The sequence below is a fragment of the Rhinoderma darwinii genome, chromosome 7 (assembly GCF_050947455.1).
Source record: "Rhinoderma darwinii isolate aRhiDar2 chromosome 7, aRhiDar2.hap1, whole genome shotgun sequence".
NCBI classification, from domain to species: domain Eukaryota; kingdom Metazoa; phylum Chordata; class Amphibia; order Anura; family Rhinodermatidae; genus Rhinoderma; species Rhinoderma darwinii.
In genome coordinates this window covers 132216743-132235346 of record NC_134693.1, presented here as the reverse complement: position 1 = coordinate 132235346, position 18604 = coordinate 132216743, and the positions used below count along the sequence as shown (strand labels likewise).

The window sequence follows — 18604 nt, the reverse complement described above, 5'->3', positions numbered from 1 at the left end:
AAAAGTAAAAAACAAACATAAAATACCCCCCAAAAATACATTTTACCCCGCCAATCATGGTCGTAATGCTAACCCTGACCCAATTATACCAAAATAGTCATGTAATATATACAAATTTACGGTAGACAATGACAATCACAAATAATGAGTCTTTTTCAGGATAACACTATATTATTACCAGAAAAAATTAGCTAGAATGTAAAAAAGCTAGCCCAACTAAAAAAACAAAACGTATAGCCGTTTAACGAATGCGTGCTAAAAATGGCTAAACTGTGTGTGGTCCTGAAGCCTTAAAATAGCCCTGTGTTGAACCAGGTAATTAATACAATTCTGTCCGTCTGCAGCCACCTGTAGGGGGAGCTTAGGAGCTTACTGTTTATACATTGGATTCAATAATAACACTGTATGCAGCAAGCTCCCCCTAGTGGTGGCTGCAGGCAGCAATGTTTTTATCAATTAACTATGTCTATGCAGAGGATTTAGAGCGGTGTATCAGACAAGCGAAGCTCAAACCACATTAAAGATATGCAGCACAAACCTATAAAAAAATTATCTTAAAAGATGGACATTCACTTAATCAAATAGGTGTTAGATAAACTTTTAATATGCTATATTATGACATGCTGGGGTAACAGAACGGACTTACATTATCAGGACCCCCTCTCTATAATTAGCTGCAGAAGAAAAGCAACCCCCAGATGGGTTCTCAGCTCTGGAGGACTTGACAGAAACCCGCCCAGTGATTAGAATGCAAGATTTGCAGTACCTAGTTTCATCACCAGAGGTGCTACACTATTGCTCCCTCCATAATAAGAGTGGTTGACAGCAGAAGAACCCCTGCCAGTTCTCAAGACTGGACTTAAAGGGGTTTTCCACCTATAAACATTGCATATTAATTAGGTTTTGAGTTTACAATTATTTAATGTAAGGGAGTCATTGTCATGGTGGGAAATTGCTATTTGTGCAATATTATAATGTATTGCTGTAGACTCACTTTTATTCGTACGTGTTCTAACAACTTCCTGAAGACGTGTCACAGACATAATGACTACATTTCTGAATTGGTTGAGAATTTCCAGTAATATTGCGCTTTTACTAGGCTCTTAGGTGCTGATGGGGTTAATCCCGTGCATTATGTCCATAGGCCTGACTGTATGTTAAATATTCATGCTGTTTATGGGAAGGGTGGAAACAATATAGAATGAAACGTTCCTTTAATTACAGAAAGCAATCCTCTGAATTATGTAGGAGTTACACTTATCCCGGGGCGTCGCGGACAGGACGACATTCATCCCTTCCAGTGTAATCCACTTATTTTCATACACATTTACCAAGTGCCGCTCTGAGCGGGAAATGTCACTTCCTTTTATAAAGCGATTATGCCTTTTTATAGCCCGTGACAAATATTAATCTACATGAAGTCACGATTGTTTGGGTAAAATTCTGTCTTGTGCAGTACCAGTGGAACGGTTTACGGTGCCATTTCATGAATAGAATGCAAAAATGACAGTGAAGACTGACACGCTGGCACTTGGGTATTGCAACTGCATAAAAATGTAGATTAAAGTCGTTTTCCCACTACAGTAAGTAATGGCATATCACTAGAATATGCCATCACTTACGAATTGGTGGTAGTCAGACTGTCTGGGACCCGCAGGATTCCTGGAATGAAGGGCATTGCGACTGCTTCACTGATTTTTTTTCTGCATAGCGGTGCTCCCGGCCACCTGTAGTACAGGGACTACAACACAGCCCTAAACACTTGAATGGGACAGGGTTGCAATTCACTGCACAGCAGGTGTCTAGGAGTGCCGAAATGCAGGGCGGATGCCAAAGGGACCTTTGTTCTCTGGATCGGTGGGGGTCCCAGAGGTCGGACCACAATGATCAGAAAGCTGTGGAATAACATGGGAATATCCCTTTAAATTGGTTTTCCTAGAATCATAATTATGACCTATACACAGGTAGGTGATCATTTTCTGATCGATCCACCGTTGGGACCCTCACCGATCGTGAGAATGGAAGTTTTGAACCCCCAGATCCACCCCCCGCAGTAAGGAGGAGCTTGAATGGAGCGGTGGTCGAGGATGTGCCCAACGCCACTCCATTCAATGTCCTCCTCACTGCGGTCGAGCAGTGATGAAGAACAGGGGGATTCAGGACCCCTGTTCTCACGATCGGTGGGGCCTCCAGTGATCATAAAATTATCACCTATCCTGAAGGTAGGTGATAATTTAGGATTCTGGGAAAACACTTAATATTCCATTCAGGGTACAAAGAAAGCGTGTAAGTTATTAAAGGGAAAAGCATCAGGTAACGTTGACGACGCTCTTTCAGAAACTCTCCCTTGCCGGCTTTAGCCAGTCTTTTGGTGCCATCAAGTACCCATCCCCGGTCTCGCTCTTCCAAGCATTGAAGAAATTTGTTGGCAGCGTTTATTTGTCCTTCAGTTCCATTTAAACTTACACAACTTTCCAACTTTTTTTTTTTTGTGGCGGAAAAAAAAAAGAGTCTCAAATTTATGTGCACGACTGATTTGCGCAAAAAGTAGCTATTTATTTCCACTTTTACGCTGCGACTGGCACTTTTAAAAAAAGGTGCGCGGCTTAAACAGGAGACGGGACCACTGCAGATTGACAGATTAACTATAATTTACACCAGAAATTGACATCAATTATAGCGGAAATCAACAGAAGCTGCCGTAGATTTCAATTTCGGGCACAAAAGAAACCACAAGATGCGACTAATTTACTAAAAGGCGTATACCTATTAATTACTCACACCTTACTCCTGAGGGCTCCTGACTAAGACGGTATATGAAACGCCTGTCTGAGTACATCTGGCTCTATATGTTTATTCCAAATGGGGAGTGGGGTCATTTAATGTTTTTGCTACGTTACTATTCACCACTTCCATGTTTACCTGAATATTGTTACTGTTGCTGCATTCTTATCCATATATTCATACTTTGACAGGAAGCGCAACAAAAAAAATAAGTAAATATTTCCCATACATTACTAAAGGGAGCACATCCTTTTACCTACAAAACTATGTGGGCACAGATAGTACTGCCGCCCTGTGTTTCCCTGTAAATTATGTAGGTACAGATAGTACTGCCTCCCTGTTTTCCCCTGTAAATTATGTAGGTACAGATAGTACTCTGTAGGTACTGATGTAGGTATAGATTATACTGCCTCCCTGTTTTTCCCTGTAAATTATGTAGGTACAGATAGTACTTCCTCCCTGTCTCTTCGTGTAAATAATGTAGGCACAGGTAGTACTCTGTAGGTACTGATGTAGGTATAGATTATACTGCATCCCTGTTTCTGTAAATGATACAGGCACAGATAGTGCTGCCTCCCTGTCAATGATGTCTATATAAACATTCCTGCATTCCTGTAAATAATGTTGACAGAGATTGTACTACCTCTCTGTCACTACCTCTAAATTATGAAGACACACATAATACTGCCTCTTTCTCTACCAGTAAATGGTATAGGCACAGATAGTACTGCCTCCCTGTCTGTCCCTGTAAAGAGTATATGTACAGTTTGTACTGCCTGCCTGTCTTTCCCTGTAAATTATGTAGGTACAGATAGTACTGCCTCCTTGTCTCTCCCTGTAAATTATGTAGGTACAGATAGTACTTCTGCCTTGTCTCTCCCTGTAAATCATGTAGGTACAGATAGTACTGCCTCCTTGTCTCTCCCTGTAAATTATGTAAGCACAGATAGTACTGCCTCCTGGTCTCTCCCCGTAAATGACGTAAGCACAGATAGTACTGCCTACTGGCTTCTAATAAGAATACACAGATTTTAGTTACACTTCAGAGTCTCCAAGTGTGAGTACGTTACCAAGTTGGACGGTCCCTTAAATTTAAGAATGAGTGGAGCCCCACCAATGTCTCGGGATGTATTAGAAGACAGATATAGGTAAAATTTCCCTTCAACATCCCAAAGCCATCCCTAAGGCTCTAAAAACTTTATAGGACTGTATATCGGCCCTGTTTTCTGTTGGGCCCTATGAATATCAGTCCAGCTCTGCTGCTCTAGACAAATATTCTATAGCGGCAGTAATTGCTAACAGAGGGCACCTTCTACATAAAAAGTAAACTGTTCGCTGGAATCACAGTCACCCATAAATATTGGGACTGTAGGCACTTTAGCTAGGAGACAGTAATGCATCTCATCTCTCTGCTTGTAAAGATGTCTCATTAGGGAATAGCTGTCTGATGTTTAAACATAAGATTACAAACCGCTGTGAACAAAATCTCTTTGAAAGGATCTGGCAGAACCGAGACCCGAGTCCCTACTTCTCTGCTCAATCCTTCTCTGCCAGGCAAAAATCAGCTGGCCCCCCATTACACCAACTGTCCAGGAAATTACTGACAATTGGTAACCCTGGTTTAATCTAAATAAGTCCAGAATTCTTTATGAGGGAAAGAGCTCTTTTTTTTTTCGGATACAGAGCTCCAAATTTCATGCTGCCAAACAGCCAGAGGTAAATGATAAAATTCTATTTGCCTGAAGCTACCACTAGGGGGAGTTCACTGCATAGGGATTTATACAGCTTACATCGAACTCTAAGACCTTGTTCACTCGGCGCTCAAAAAAACGGCCGACATGATAGAAATGTATGGGGAGGAGCGATCGTAGTAACGAGCGCTCGTCTCCATACTAGTTCCTTGTGAAAGGCGCAAACGAACGCCGATCAATGAGCAATCTCGCTGATCGGCGCTCGTTGTACCGGCCAAAATGGGCCGGTGTAAAAGTAACTTAACCGTCCACCTGCATTATAGAAAATTGAGTAAAATGTTATGGCTGTGTCTGACAACAAGCTTGTCGACTGTTTCCAATAGCAACCAATATTATTGTGAATTTATCTCTGGAATATAATACAGACTTACACTGGACGATTATCGGGCAGACAAGCGCTCATATAACGCTCATTGCTGATAATTGCGCGGTGTAAACAGGGCAGCGATCAGCAGATGAACGAGCAAACGCCCAATCATCTGCTGATCGTATCGTTTTAAAAAAGTGAAATATTATCGTTGTCGGCAGCACATCTTGGTGTGTAATCAGGGAGACGCGCTGCCGACATGATAATAATGGATGGGGACGAGCGATTGGAGTAAAGACCCTCGTCCCCATCCATAGCTCCGCGTGACAGGAGCAAATGAGCGGCAATCAACGATGTCACGCCGATGAGCGCCGATGTCTTGTTGATCGGCACTCACTGCACAGGTCGAATATCGGCAGGTGTAATAGGGCCTTAACTCCGGACCAATACAAGTAATGTATTTACAAAGATACTCAAATTTACATATAGATTATATCTAGATACATTTAAGATAAACTCTACAATGGTGAGTCAATAGGATTAAAGAGGTATTAAAAATTCAGATTTCTTACATTTGTCTGTTTCTGGAAAGCTGAGTGACAACCAATGAGATTTCAATTATAGTTCGCACTGGGAGTTGTCATTCAGCTTTCTCAGACTCCTGTAGGGCTAATAAAACAAAGCATGTTATACTACACTGTATAGCTAGGTCAGATTTGCCATTCAGGAGTATGGGGAAGCTGGGTTAAACACCAGAGAGTTATAAGGGCGGGTTCACACATAGCGGAATTTCACTTAAATTCCGCTGCGGACACTCCGCAGCGTTAATCCGCAGCGGAGCCGTTTTTCCATTGACTTTCACTTTAATTTAGCAGTGTTCGTTTACACGATGCGTACAATTCCGCTGCGGAGCATAGGCTGCGGAGCGGAATTTGGTGTCCGCAGCATGCTCTGTCTGTTGCGGAGCAGTGGCGGACTGGTTGCGGACTCATGGCGGAATTTCTCCATTGACTTCAATGGAGAGTCAAAATTCCGCAATGAAGTCCGCAGATCTTATGTGTGCTGCGGAGCGTATTGTTTTTACTACCATGACATTTCTTCATTCTGGCTGGACCTATGTATTTCTAGGTCTACAGCCAGACTGAGGAAGTCAATGGGGCTCCCGTAATGACGGGAGCGTTGCTAGGAGACGTCTGTAAATAGTCACTGTCCAGGGTGCTGAAAGAGTTACGCGATCGGCAGTAACTGTTTCTGCACCCGGGACAGTGACTACCGATCTCAATATACAAGTATCTGTAAAAAAAAATATAAGTTCATACTTACCGAGAACTCCCTGCGTCTGTCTCCAGTCCGGCCTCCCAGGATGACGTTTCAGTGTAAGTGACGGCTGCAGCCAATCACAGGCCAAGCACAGGCTGCAGCGGTCACATGGACTGGAGCGTCATCCAGGGAGGTCGGGCCGGATGCCGAAAGAGGGACGCGTCACCAAGACAACGGGCGGTAAGTATGAATTTCTTTTACTTTCACTAGGGAAAGTGCTGTCCCTTCTCTCTATCCTGCACTGAATAGGGAGAAGAGAAGCACTTTTCCTGCAGTCCGCAGCGGCCAGTCCGCATCAATTTTCTGCACATTTTGTGCAGATCCGCTGCAGAATCTGCAACGCAGATTCTGTGCGGCATTGATGCGGACAGTTGCGGAGGAATTCCGCCATGTGTGGTCATGCCCTAATTGTTGTCACTCTGTATTGATTGTCACTCTGCTTTCCCAGAAAACGATAAAGGGAAAAAACATCTGAATAAATTTTTTAGAAACGAAAATATTTTAGAAAACAGACCCTAACGTGCTTCCGACCATATTATGAATAGCGCTCACGGCCATATCACATAAGTCACCTGTTCACATCCTGGAGCCTTTGAGCTGATCAGTTTTACAAGGTACAAGCGTCTCCTACACGTCCACATCTGCTGTGCAGCCGAGCAGGGTCTTGGCACTTTATAAACTTCGCCCATCATCATAAAACAGAGTGAAGTATTCCTACAGGAAATCTGGGGGGGAAATCCTTTCTAAGGCTGGGTTCACACACCCTATTTACGGACGTAATTCGGGCGTTTTAGCCTCGAATTACGTCCGAAAATACGGCTCCAAAGCGTCGGCAAACATCTGCCCATTCATTTGAATGGGTCTTACGATGTTCTGTGCCGACGGTCATTTTTTTTACGCGACACTGTCAAAAGACAGCGCGTAAAAAAGACGCCCGTGTCAAAGAAGTGCCTGTCACTTCTTGGGACGTAATTGGAGCAGTTTTCCATTGACACCATAGAAAAACAGCTCCAATTACGTCCGTAATGGACGCAGCGAAAAGTGCCTGCACATGACATTACGTCTGAAATGCCGGAGCTGTTTTCTCCTGAAAACAGCTCCGTAATTTCAGCCATAACGGAGGCTGCCGTGTGAACATACCCTTAGGTTATGTGCACACGACAATGCCAAATACGTCTGAAATTACGGAGCTATTTTCAGGTGAAAACAGCTCCAGAATTTCAGAAGTTTTTACAAGTGCACGCGTTTTTCGCGGCGTCTTTTACGGACGTAATTGGAGCTGGTTTTCATTGGAGTCAATGAAAAACGGCTCCAATTACGTCCCAAGAAGTGTCCTGCGATTCTTTGACGCGGCCGCAATTTTACGTGCCGTCTTTTGACAGCGACGCGTAAAATGACGGCTCATCTGCACAGAACATCATAAGACCCATTGCAAGCAATGGGCAGATGTTTGCCGACGTATTGGAGCCGTCTTTTCAGGCCTAATTCGAGGCGTAGAACGCCTCCATTACGCCTGAAAAGAGGTCGTGTGCACATACCCTTACTCTCCCATAGACATATACAACGAAGCTATTCACTAAAATGTCCTAGAAACAAGGGGAGACCTTCCCGGACTCCAGGCAGATGAGGAACGTCTCCTATGAAGTCGAGAGTCCAGCAGGCGCAATCATGGCAGAAATCCACAGCAGAACAAGAAGTGACCTACAAGTGGCTCAGTCTATGGTAGCCTATGGGAAGCGTGTTTTTAAAGTGTCACTAAACATTTGACAAACTTCTGACATGTCATAGTGACATGTCAGAAGTTTTGATTGGTGGGGGACCGAGCACTGAGATCCCCACCAATCGCTCAAACGAAGCGGCAGAAGGGCTTGTGTGAGCGCTCAGCGCTTCGTGTCTGTTCGGCTTTTTTCTGGAAATGAATGTATCGGAGTACGGGCTCAATAGAAAGTCTATGAGCCCGTACTCCGATACATTTATTTCCGGAAAAAGCCGAACAGACACAAAGCGGCTGAGCGCTCAAATGCGCCTCAGACCCCCACCAATCAAAACTTCTGACGTGTCACTATGACATGTCAGAAGTTTGTCAAACGTTTAGTTACACTTTAACATATTGACTACTAACAAGTTGTGGGGGCACTCTGGCTGTCATTGCTTGGGGGCATTGTAGCTGACTGTTATATAAATGCTGAGAGGTCTGTACCATTTTTATATACACAACGTAATGTTAATAAACAAGGTACATCAAGAAGTTCGAATGTGCAAAACATGCCACATACTGTGAATAATGGGGTGTGTCTGACAACAAGATTGTCGACTGTTTTCAATGATAACCAGCAGAATTGTGAATGCAGCTCTGGAGTATAATACAGTCTGTAACTCAAGATCAGTGCAAAATAACTTACGTAACGTAACGTCTCAACATTTCATATAGAATAAATCTACATATAAAAACGGGAAAGTGGTTCTCAAATGTGGACATGCCCTCTAAGAGGCTTCATCTGTTACAGATGCAGAATTTATTACTGGAATTATTCACATTTTATTCAAGTTATTCACAGCAAAGACTCAGCCAAACATACAGGAGGGATAAGTGGCAACACTCCTGGCACCGCTTGTCTCTGGAGGAAACAAAGCTCAACCCAAGCAGTCCGATGCTTATTTCCTTGACAGCAGATGTTGCCGACTGTCTACGAGGCCTTATAGACATTAGATCGTCAACCAAGTCTATAGAAATCAGCAGGATCCCCTGGCCAAAAGCTTAGGACCAACTTAATATATGAGTGTGAACATGGCACAGGGTGGGGTGGGGGAGCAACTTGGTTGCTGGGCTTATACGCAATATCTGCCAATACATTTTACAATAAGTTACATTTTGTTAATATAGAACGTAATACACAATTAATACCGTTCCTTTAATTCTGCTGGTCTCATACATAAGCAGGAAACTCGGCAATGTATTGGTGAAGAGAGGGGCGCTTTTACTTTAAATGGCTTTGAAAAGAATTGTTCCTTAATTCCTATTCTCTAGAGCTGAATGGGCCGCTGTTAAGATGTAATCCTCTCTCTTGTGTAGAAGTCAAAAGGTTTTGGAGACTGGAAAGCAACCAGGCGTGAAGACTTCTCCATTGAAAGCGTTGGTTTCCCTGAGTGCAGGAATGTGACAAGTAGCGCTGTGCGAATGAGGTGTAAAGAGGCTCCAGGAGCCCAGCGGAGCAGTTTAATAGGAAAACTGACGGAAAAAAAAAATGGATAAAAATATCTGCTCCCATGATAACACTGCCTTAACCCTCCTGCTGCATTACGGACCTGCATCACACTGCACCATCGCCTCTGCTCAAAGGACTATCTCCAGAACATTAAATAAAATATCAATATTAATTACAAAAAAAAATTACGCCTAAATGTGAAATGTCCTTCTTACCACAGTTCCTTAAAGGGGCTGTCCTATTAGGGCGTGTGGATGTCATAGAAAGTGATTCCCTGCTCGGGATCCTCTCTATTAGCCAAAGAACAGGACTACCTGTAAACAGCGGCTCCAGCTCCGGCGAACCCAGCACAACCATGTTTTAAATGGTCACCCTTTCATTTGAATGTGAGCGATGCAATACCACATCTCTCCATTAGTGGCCACTGCAGGAGAAAACTTCACCCGCATATAGCATTTCCTGGTGATTATAGCTGATCGCTGAGGTTTCCACTGCTGGTCCCACAGGAATCATCTGCGGGTCGTCATTTAGAGAAGCGGTTGTCAAGATGGGACAACTCTTCTAACTGTAGTGCCACCCACTTTTTTCCTATACACTGGGGGCACAGCACTCCTAGCCTGGCCAGAAAATCCACCCAGAAGGAGCGTGTTTGTCAAAAAGCATTATAGTTCTGAACTTATAGACTAAGATAATGTAAAATATGTGGGTGTCCAAGACATAAAGCCCCCCAAAAAATTTTAACAGAGAGGTTCCCCCGATCCTTGTAGAAAAACAGGTGGCCAAATATTCCTAGTCACTTTCAAAATAAATAAATGAGAGTTATAGGATTTTTCCAAAATAATTAATCAGACATCTCCATTAAAGGGGTTGTATGAGACTAGAGAAACATGGCAGCATTCTCCCTGAAACAGCGACACTCTTGTCTACGAGCCGCGGCTGGTATTGCAGCATTGAAGTGACTGGTGCAGAACTGCAATACCAGACAAAGCCTATGGGTAAGAGTGGCGCTGTTTCTAGAAAAAAGCTGCCCTGTCTATCTAGTCTCATACAACCCCTCGAAGTCCTTTCCACATTATAACAAGAAACCAGCAGCCGTTTGAATGAAGTCCTGGAACAGACGCTGAAAGTAAAAACGGTCAATGAATGTTCTAATTAGGGTTTTGAGAATTCTAAAGGAAGAATACAAAAAGGTGAAAAAAAAAAAAGGTATTATCTGTATTTCTTTATTTAGCGCAGTCACAATAGAAAGGGAATAATGGCTTTCCTGTCTCCAGGAGCGAAGTAAATGGATAAAGAACAAGGGCTTTAAAATAGAGGAAAATTACAGACAGAAAGTAATGGAAATAAAGTTTACAGCGATTATTCCTTGTTCTACAGCAGATATTATAACGGAGGGATTTACGTGGCGGTATTATTCATATGATGAGGGACGTTCAATCACAACTTTAGGTGTCACGTAATACCACCATTGACAATCTCCATAGATATGCCTGGTGAGGGAAATTGAGTGAATAGCAATTCCATTTTATAGAATTAAGGCTCTGTTCACACTGCTAAATGTTGCATACATTACCCATTGACTCATTGTAAAAAAAATCGTATACTGCGAGGTCCCCTTGTATTTAAAATCATAGTCAAGTACAGTTTTTAACAAAATGCATAAAAGGTATGCCGGCATTTACCATCCCAAAAATATGCAAACTCTCTTGGCATACGTCGGGCCATTATACCCTATAGACATGTTTCGTGTTGCCCCATTTACAAGTGGTTGCGGTCCTACAAGCTTGTTGGACGGTGGAGAACCCAACTCCCCCCTATCATTTTCCCATTTATCCATCAGAGAACCTTGATAAAGTATCTACTGATGGGCTGACTTGACTAGCTTCTGGGCGGTTCTGGTTTTAGTTGTTCAGCCTATCCCTTTTCTGTTTTTCCTCCTGTCAGATTGAAGGGTGGAGTACTTAAACCTGGGCTGCTTCTGTGTTCTTTGCTTGTGATTTTTCCTGGTTTCCATGTGTTTGATCAAGCTTCCGACTATACCCTGAACCTATGGATATTTTGTCTTCCTGGAACTGGACCTCGGCTTGTCTCTGGATTACTCTTTGCTTACGGATTTGGACTGTCTGTTCCCGGCTGGTACTAACCTCTGCTATTTAGGACATCCCCTAGCTTTGTGATTTGAACTTTCTGTTTACCGTCTGTCTGTCTGGTTATGGGTATTGCCTGCATTGCACCTCTTATCCAACACCGTACTCTGTTAAAACAACATGGGTTCTATGCAGCAAAAACCATCCTGCCTTGCTGTCGGCTCTGGCAAAAACCATAGAGTAGCCATAGATTCTGTTAATCAGTGTTGTGACGGATTTGGGGTCACGGATTTATTTGCACGCTCAGTCCCGACAGTCTCCAGCAGCCTTTGTGGGAATCGATCACCTAGCAACTCAAACTTCCATCCTGGGAATTGCTTAACCAGTGATTCCATAACAGCCGATTTCCAATAAGGGCGGTAAAATGTTCCTGGCAGAAGCAACCACTAGACTGCACACGCGGTTGAGCTCAACTGAACTTAGATCACCATAGTACCCTATAGAGATCTTCCAGTTCAGTAGAACCGCAGGGGTCGGGTGTGGTGGCCATATTACAATTACTAAAAAAGGAGGGTTACTGACTTGTCGCTTGTTCCTTAGCCTACCCACCAATCAGAGGACCTTCGGAACCACTACTCACACCCTATCCCACAACCTCACCCCCTTCCCATTCCTTAACAGTAATAAATGGAACCTTAAACCCCTCCTGAAAGTCATTGACCCAGGCATTAAACACTAGTGGAATGCTGGGAGTTGTAGTTTCACCCCAGGTTGAATATCACAGCAGGAGATAATTTGACAAAAAGAACTTTGATAGACCTCAATAAAAAAACAACTCAAAAATGTAGACCCGGTGCCACTCTTCTTGGCACATTGGCTCCTTGGCTCCAGGAGGTTGTGCGGCAGTTCTTATAATAGGTAAAGTCACTCACCATTTGTCCTTTGTGAAGTGTCTGAAATCTGGTCTCCCCTCTGTGTTGTCGACTGAGCTGAATTAAAAAAAGAAAAAAAAAAGAAAATTTGGATGAAGAACGAAACCAGAGAAGGTAAGACGCACACAGAATAATAGCAAGAGGTCGAAACGTCCAATGTTCCGAGGTGCATTCAATATGGATAAACATCTTCTGCCCGTCACAAGGATCTCTAGTCCCTATGGAAGCCCCTGCTGTATATATTCTTTTTATATCTCATACATGCGAATAAATCCTATAGGATTGGTCTGCAACCTGTGGCCTGCGGATGTCAGGTCATGCTGGGAGTTGTAGTTTTGTAATAGCTGGAAAGTCACGTGTTTGGGACCACTCCTCATCATACTAATGGGACTATAAATTGAAAGCAATCCATTGTACCCTGTTATCAGCCATTTTAGATTGGAGAGTAAATTCCTGCCCTCGTGATCACTGCTTTATCTCATATCTCTAGTTGTGAGGAGCTTTTAGAAACAGCGCTACTCTTGCCCACAGGCTGTGTCTGGTATTGCAGTATTCGAGTTAATAGGGCTTAGCTGCATTACCAGACACAGACCACCTTGTGGTCTCACACAACCCTTTAATCACATGGTCTATACCGCATGTCCCGTCCTGATCACCGGCTGAGTGATGTCACAGGTCAGATGGTAGATTATAGCTAGTAATACCATCTAATTTTATAGGAAAAAACAGAATAGTCAATTATAGGGCATGCATTATTAATATAGCCTGACCAATAGTATAAACCATACAACAAGATTATCTCTTTTCATCTGATCCGCTTAGTTAACCCTATGGGTATTGTATGGCCGTCACTGATCTACCCTTATATAGCCATATTTCTTTCTTGGGATTAAGCCTTCAAATCTAGTCAGCTATGCAGACGTCATATGCCAAAGAGGAACAATAGTTATAAAATATCTTTTAAACTTAGTTCAAGTAAAGTGAAGTTTGGATTTGAAGTCCTATTATGTTTTGGGATTGCATTCTAAGTATTTGCCTAATACAATGGTGTGATTACAATTATCCCCCATTTACAAGACCGGGTGATTCCGATAGTAGAAAAAAAGCAGAAAACTCAAATCCTTCTCTTTATCACTGTCGGCAGAATAAAGGTGCCACCTAGATATATATTAGATGTAGTATCTAACTTGAATATTTCGGGTAATTTTCTCTCTATAACTGTCCTGAGTGGACGGGCTCTTCCTGCTTTCGAGTCGGAGAGCTGTGCATGGATCTATGTCCAACCAATCAGATACCTCCCTCTGTTGCTCCTTCTCCCCTCTCACAGCATGACTCACACACAGGCTGAGGCAGAGACACTGCAGCTTCAATCCCCTCCTCTCCCTCTCCTCAGTGTATTCAGTTACTGTGTTAGGCTTCGTTCACATCTGCGTCAGGGTCCCGTTCTGACGCTTCGTCTGAGCTTCCCGTCAGAACGGGACCCTGACTGAAACAAACGCCCAATTCAAGCCTTTCATTGTAAGGGACACCTCCCATCTCAGGTAATAATCTAGCCGCCCGTCTTTGAACCCTCTCCAGCTCTCCTATGTCCTTTTTACAATGTGAAGCCCAATACGAAGTCCACATATTCCAGATGTGGCCTTACAAGGGATTTATAGAGGGGTAACATTACATTTAAATCACAGGTTTTTATTTATGCCGTCTAAAATCCAATTGGCTTTTGCAGCTGCTGCTTGACATTGAGCACTGCTGCTTAGCTTATTTATAAGCAGGTCCTTCTCTTGTTCTGTTATTCCCAGTTTTATTCCATTTGATGTATATATATATATTAATACTATTCCTAGCTGCATTACTTTACATTTATCAACATTAATCTGTATCTGTTTTTGCCCACGCTGCAGCTTATCTGGGTCTTTCGGTAATATTTTACAATCAAGCGGAGTTTTACGTACCCTACAATCTGCAAAAACTGACACCTTGCTATCAATCCGATCCACAAGGTCATTAATAAAGAGATTATTACTGGCTTTCTAGTGACGGAGGAGGTTTACGTAAATGTACAGAGATCCCGCAGACAAAGAACGGGGAATTTATGCCATTTTTTTTATTTTCTATAAGATCAGGTAAGCATTAACGTAGCCGTCACCTCAACTGCTTGCTGAAACACAATTGCTGCCCCCCTGTGGACCCAATTTTGTGATTGAACAGGAGGAGAATAATAAAATGGAGCTAAATAAGCTTATCACATGGAATAGCCCCATGTATAATTTACTGGGTATGTTTGATGGCTAATGCTTGCCAATAAGGGGTAGCGCAGTGTGACAGGACCATTTAGCAGAGCGAAGACGACTACATTCCAAGCTCATTAGTAATGTCTGCACATAACGAAGCTCAACGGTAAAAAGCATTACAGACCCATCAGGGAAGCCCAGTTTCCTAAACATTTGGCTGAAGTTGGCACACAAGAATTCAGAGAGGCAATTGTACATCTGGCACGGTAATTCGGGGGCTTATTATTTCCAGTGAGAAAAATATGAATTTTCTAGAACGTGGATTTAGCTTGTATAGTGGTGGATCTGTTCATAGTGACCATAGGTCCCATCTGTAGGACAAGAACCTGTACAACTACAACTCCCAGCATAGCCCTAACAGCGGAAGGGTCCCAGGCTGCAGACCACTGCTACTTATCATATATTGCATGTGTATAATTTATTAATATCTGATTTAGAAAACTCATTTCAAGTACCCTACTAAAGAGTTAATTGATGGAGGTCCCCCTAGTCAGGACCCTCATCTATTAGAAAGGGCTGAGAGTGGCTACAAAGAGCATCTCTTGCTCTAGAGGACTCTGCATGTCCATTCCTTACATGGATAGCCCATTGATTTCAATGGTAACTGTGTAATGCTTCATTTCTCCTGTGGTGGCGCTGTTGGGAGATTGAACACTTGCTGCCAGGTTCCACAAAATATTACAGCTAATCGTTGGGTGTCTGAGGAGCAGGACAACCTCTAATCAGTTTTTTTCAGGGGACTCGTCTTACATAAAGGGATTGTCCAAAGCGGAGAACCCCTTTAACTCTTATTCCCAGACCACATAACCTAGAAAATGGCATGGTTTAAAGAGACAGTACAACATAAGTAGCCGAAGAGTTGCCATTAGTTAAGTCAGAGCTACATGGCAGACATTGTTGGATGTAGCGGACATTTCAGTTAGTCACCCATCTAAAGTGAATAGGACAAGTTAGGAATTCCTTTAATTCGGCACAGTGGATGCTGAATGATCGGACTTTCTGGATTATCAAATGTCAGATAAAAATAATTTCATTTTTTTCATTTCGGGGGAATGTTTTTGTTATAAGAGGTTAATCCGTTCTCACAGATTTAGATTAGAGACATTCAGGATCTCTCCTCTTCTGGAATCGGATCATTGAATGAAACAATGACAGATCGTCTTAGCCTGTAATCAGGGTGATGAGTACTTTATCAAGTGACAACATCTGCGAAGAGAAGAGAGAATCATTACGGAGGCCGCCGGGGACGTGCGACTTCCCCGGCTTTAATAAATGGTAATTTCATTATGTTATAAGCCAGGTTCAATTATAATATCGAGACTGCGAGCCAAGGGATGGGGAGTCGCACATAAAAGCGGGGATTTACAGTGTGAAAGATGTCAAGGAGCTTCTGACGGGACAAGGTCAGCGGATAATTTAATAAGTGCATGCCACAGGTGAAAGGATCTATACCAAACAGCTCTACAGACCGCCAGTCTACAAGACCTCTGGGCAGACGGTGGACCGCCGACTTCTAGCTGCGGATTATGTGCTTCAGATCCAAGCCCAATCCAAGTGTTTTCACCAAGATAAGCGGCGCCATTGATTTCACCATAGAAAAACAGTACCCTTATGGGGGTACAAATATGTGTCAATGTCTCTAGAACTGTTATAGGGAACTGTGGGTGGTTAACAATATTATAGGCATACCGTTACTTGAGGGCGCTATTGGTTGCAGTGTTATGGGGGCACTGTGGATGACCATGCTAAAAAAATTGTACTGTCACTGTGTTTTATATAACGGCAAAGTGGCTGGCACGGTTATGGGGCACTGAGTGGCCCCCGTTAGAAAACACAGTAGCGGTTCCTTACATGGGGCACTATGGCTGGCAGTGTTTTTGGGACACTGTGGCAGAACAATGTTATGGAATAGTTGCGGTTGGCACGGTTATAGGGCACTGTGGGTAGCACTCTTATGAGGATATTGCGGCAAGTTAGTTATGGTGGCGCAGTAGGTGGCATGGTTTTAGGGCACCGAGGGTAGCAGTCTTAGGCTAAATTCACACGGGCATTGCGTATCTCGGATGTCACGCATCCCCCATAGATTAGAGTCTATGAAGGGATGTGTGAAGCGTGAAAAAAAATAGGCCATGTCCTATTTTCTTACGGACCTTCACACGGTCCGTCGAAACAACGGCCGGGTGAACGGGCACATTGAATTATATAGGTCCGTGTGGCGGCCGTTGTTTCAACGGACGTTTACCACGTTCGTGTGAATAAGGCCTTATAAGCACACAGTGGTTGGCAATGTCACGGGGGCCACGTGGCTATTATTTTCATGACGGCACTGTGGTTGATACCAGTAAATACAAGTCTTTGAGTAATGTCCAAATATCACGTTTTTCGCTTCCTCCAGTTCTGGGAAAGGTGGGGGACATCCTCTTTGGGAGCTGAAATGGTGATATTTGTGGTCACCCAGCGTTCCCAAAAAACGATATAACTATAAAACAACATTTTCTATTTCATTTTTTTATTATTAGGCTCTTTAAGAAATATCAGCGTACATAAGAAGGGATCCATATGAGTCATCTTCCCGTTGGAAAGCAATCAGAGACAGCAATCAATACCCTCCATGCCCAGCCAGACCAGTGCTTACCTACAGACCACAGTATGGACGGCTGCCCACGTGAGCGTTATCCCATACACTGTGAACTTGTCTTTTACATTCCGATGAAAGTTTATTTTCTCTGTTCCTCGCCGCTGGAGGTTTTATTCCATCCAAGAGAATGAACTTAGATGAGGACAAAAATAAATTCCCTGGGAGGGGTGTGAAATGGACATAAGCCAATGCGCCTCAGCCCACAGCGGCTTCAGACACCCTTGTTCAGTGTGGTACCCGATACCGACTTGGCTTCAGAGGCAAATCCCGAATGGATCAGCCCAAAATGTCACATTAACTTTTTTTTGTTAACCTTTTCTATGCCAGGCAACGTCAGACTGGGGCTCGTTGGACCCAACTGAGATGACGACTGAGGGTTATCCTCCATCCATACATCACATGTCCACTTCAAATTGCATCTTTATCATTTCCATATCATCAATTAGATCTAATAGGATTTTTTAGTTAATCATCTCATAAGAAATCTGTATTTTTGGGGCCCTGTTGTATTAGGGGCACATTATTGCGTCAGATCTTGGGTCTACTGGAGGATCCCCTGGTACTCAGGTGAACTTGACCCTGGTGCCACGTAGAAGTTTCTTAAATATATCTGTTTCTAGGAAAGTTGGGCGACAACCAATCTAATTGTCCTTACTGCCACCCCAAGAAGGGTGGGAATAAACAGAAGGGTCGCCTCAGGCGGCCGAAACCACGCCCTCATGTAGTGGCGAATAGGTGCATGATTTGAGTTTTATCCATGTGGACGTGGTTTCTCCGCCTGCCGCATTGTGTTCTCACTCTAAGGCTTTGGTCAAACGAGCGAGTGTCAAATCGGACGTGAAAAAAAGATGTTTTTCACGTCCGATTCGCAGCCGCGCGGGACCCGTTTTCACGGATCCCTCAGACTTGAGTCTAACTGCCGCATTCAATTGTATCTACGTCCTCAGGACGGAGGGCCATGTTTTTTACATTGGCTGCATAAAAAAAGAAAAAAGAAAAAAAACACGTGTATTTCAAAATCTGCCTCCAAAATCCAGAAGGAAAGTTTGATGCAGATTTTTTTCTGCCTGACAAAAAAAGTCTGTGTAAACTAGGCCTAAGACTGTTATAAAAGGAGGACCTTACAGGAAAGGTGCTATGCATATTAGATGAAAGTCGATTTTGGCAGGATTGGGCTGATTAATGTGTATGGGGGTGTCCCAATACTCCCAACGGCAGATGTCGGGAAAGAAGGATCGGTCATGTTAGATTTGAACATGCCTGATCCTGTGTTCTTGCGGGAGATAAG

The 18604-nt window shown here is 43.3% G+C and overlaps 1 protein-coding gene across 4 annotated transcripts in view; it reads right to left on the bottom strand.

Moving 5' to 3' along the window:
* The window catches only part of PLXNB1 (plexin B1), a 126755-nt gene that overhangs the window by 66425 nt on the left and 41726 nt on the right, over window positions 1-18604 (bottom strand). For 2 of the 4 annotated variants that reach the window (XM_075834056.1, XM_075834058.1), the window contains exon 2: window positions 12388-12444. The exons of 1 other annotated variant lie outside the window; for it this stretch is intronic. The gene's annotated coding sequence lies outside the window, so the exon portion shown is untranslated. The remainder of the gene's footprint in view (window positions 1-12387; window positions 12445-18604) is intronic. One more of the 4 variants, XM_075834057.1, reaches the window with a different exon arrangement.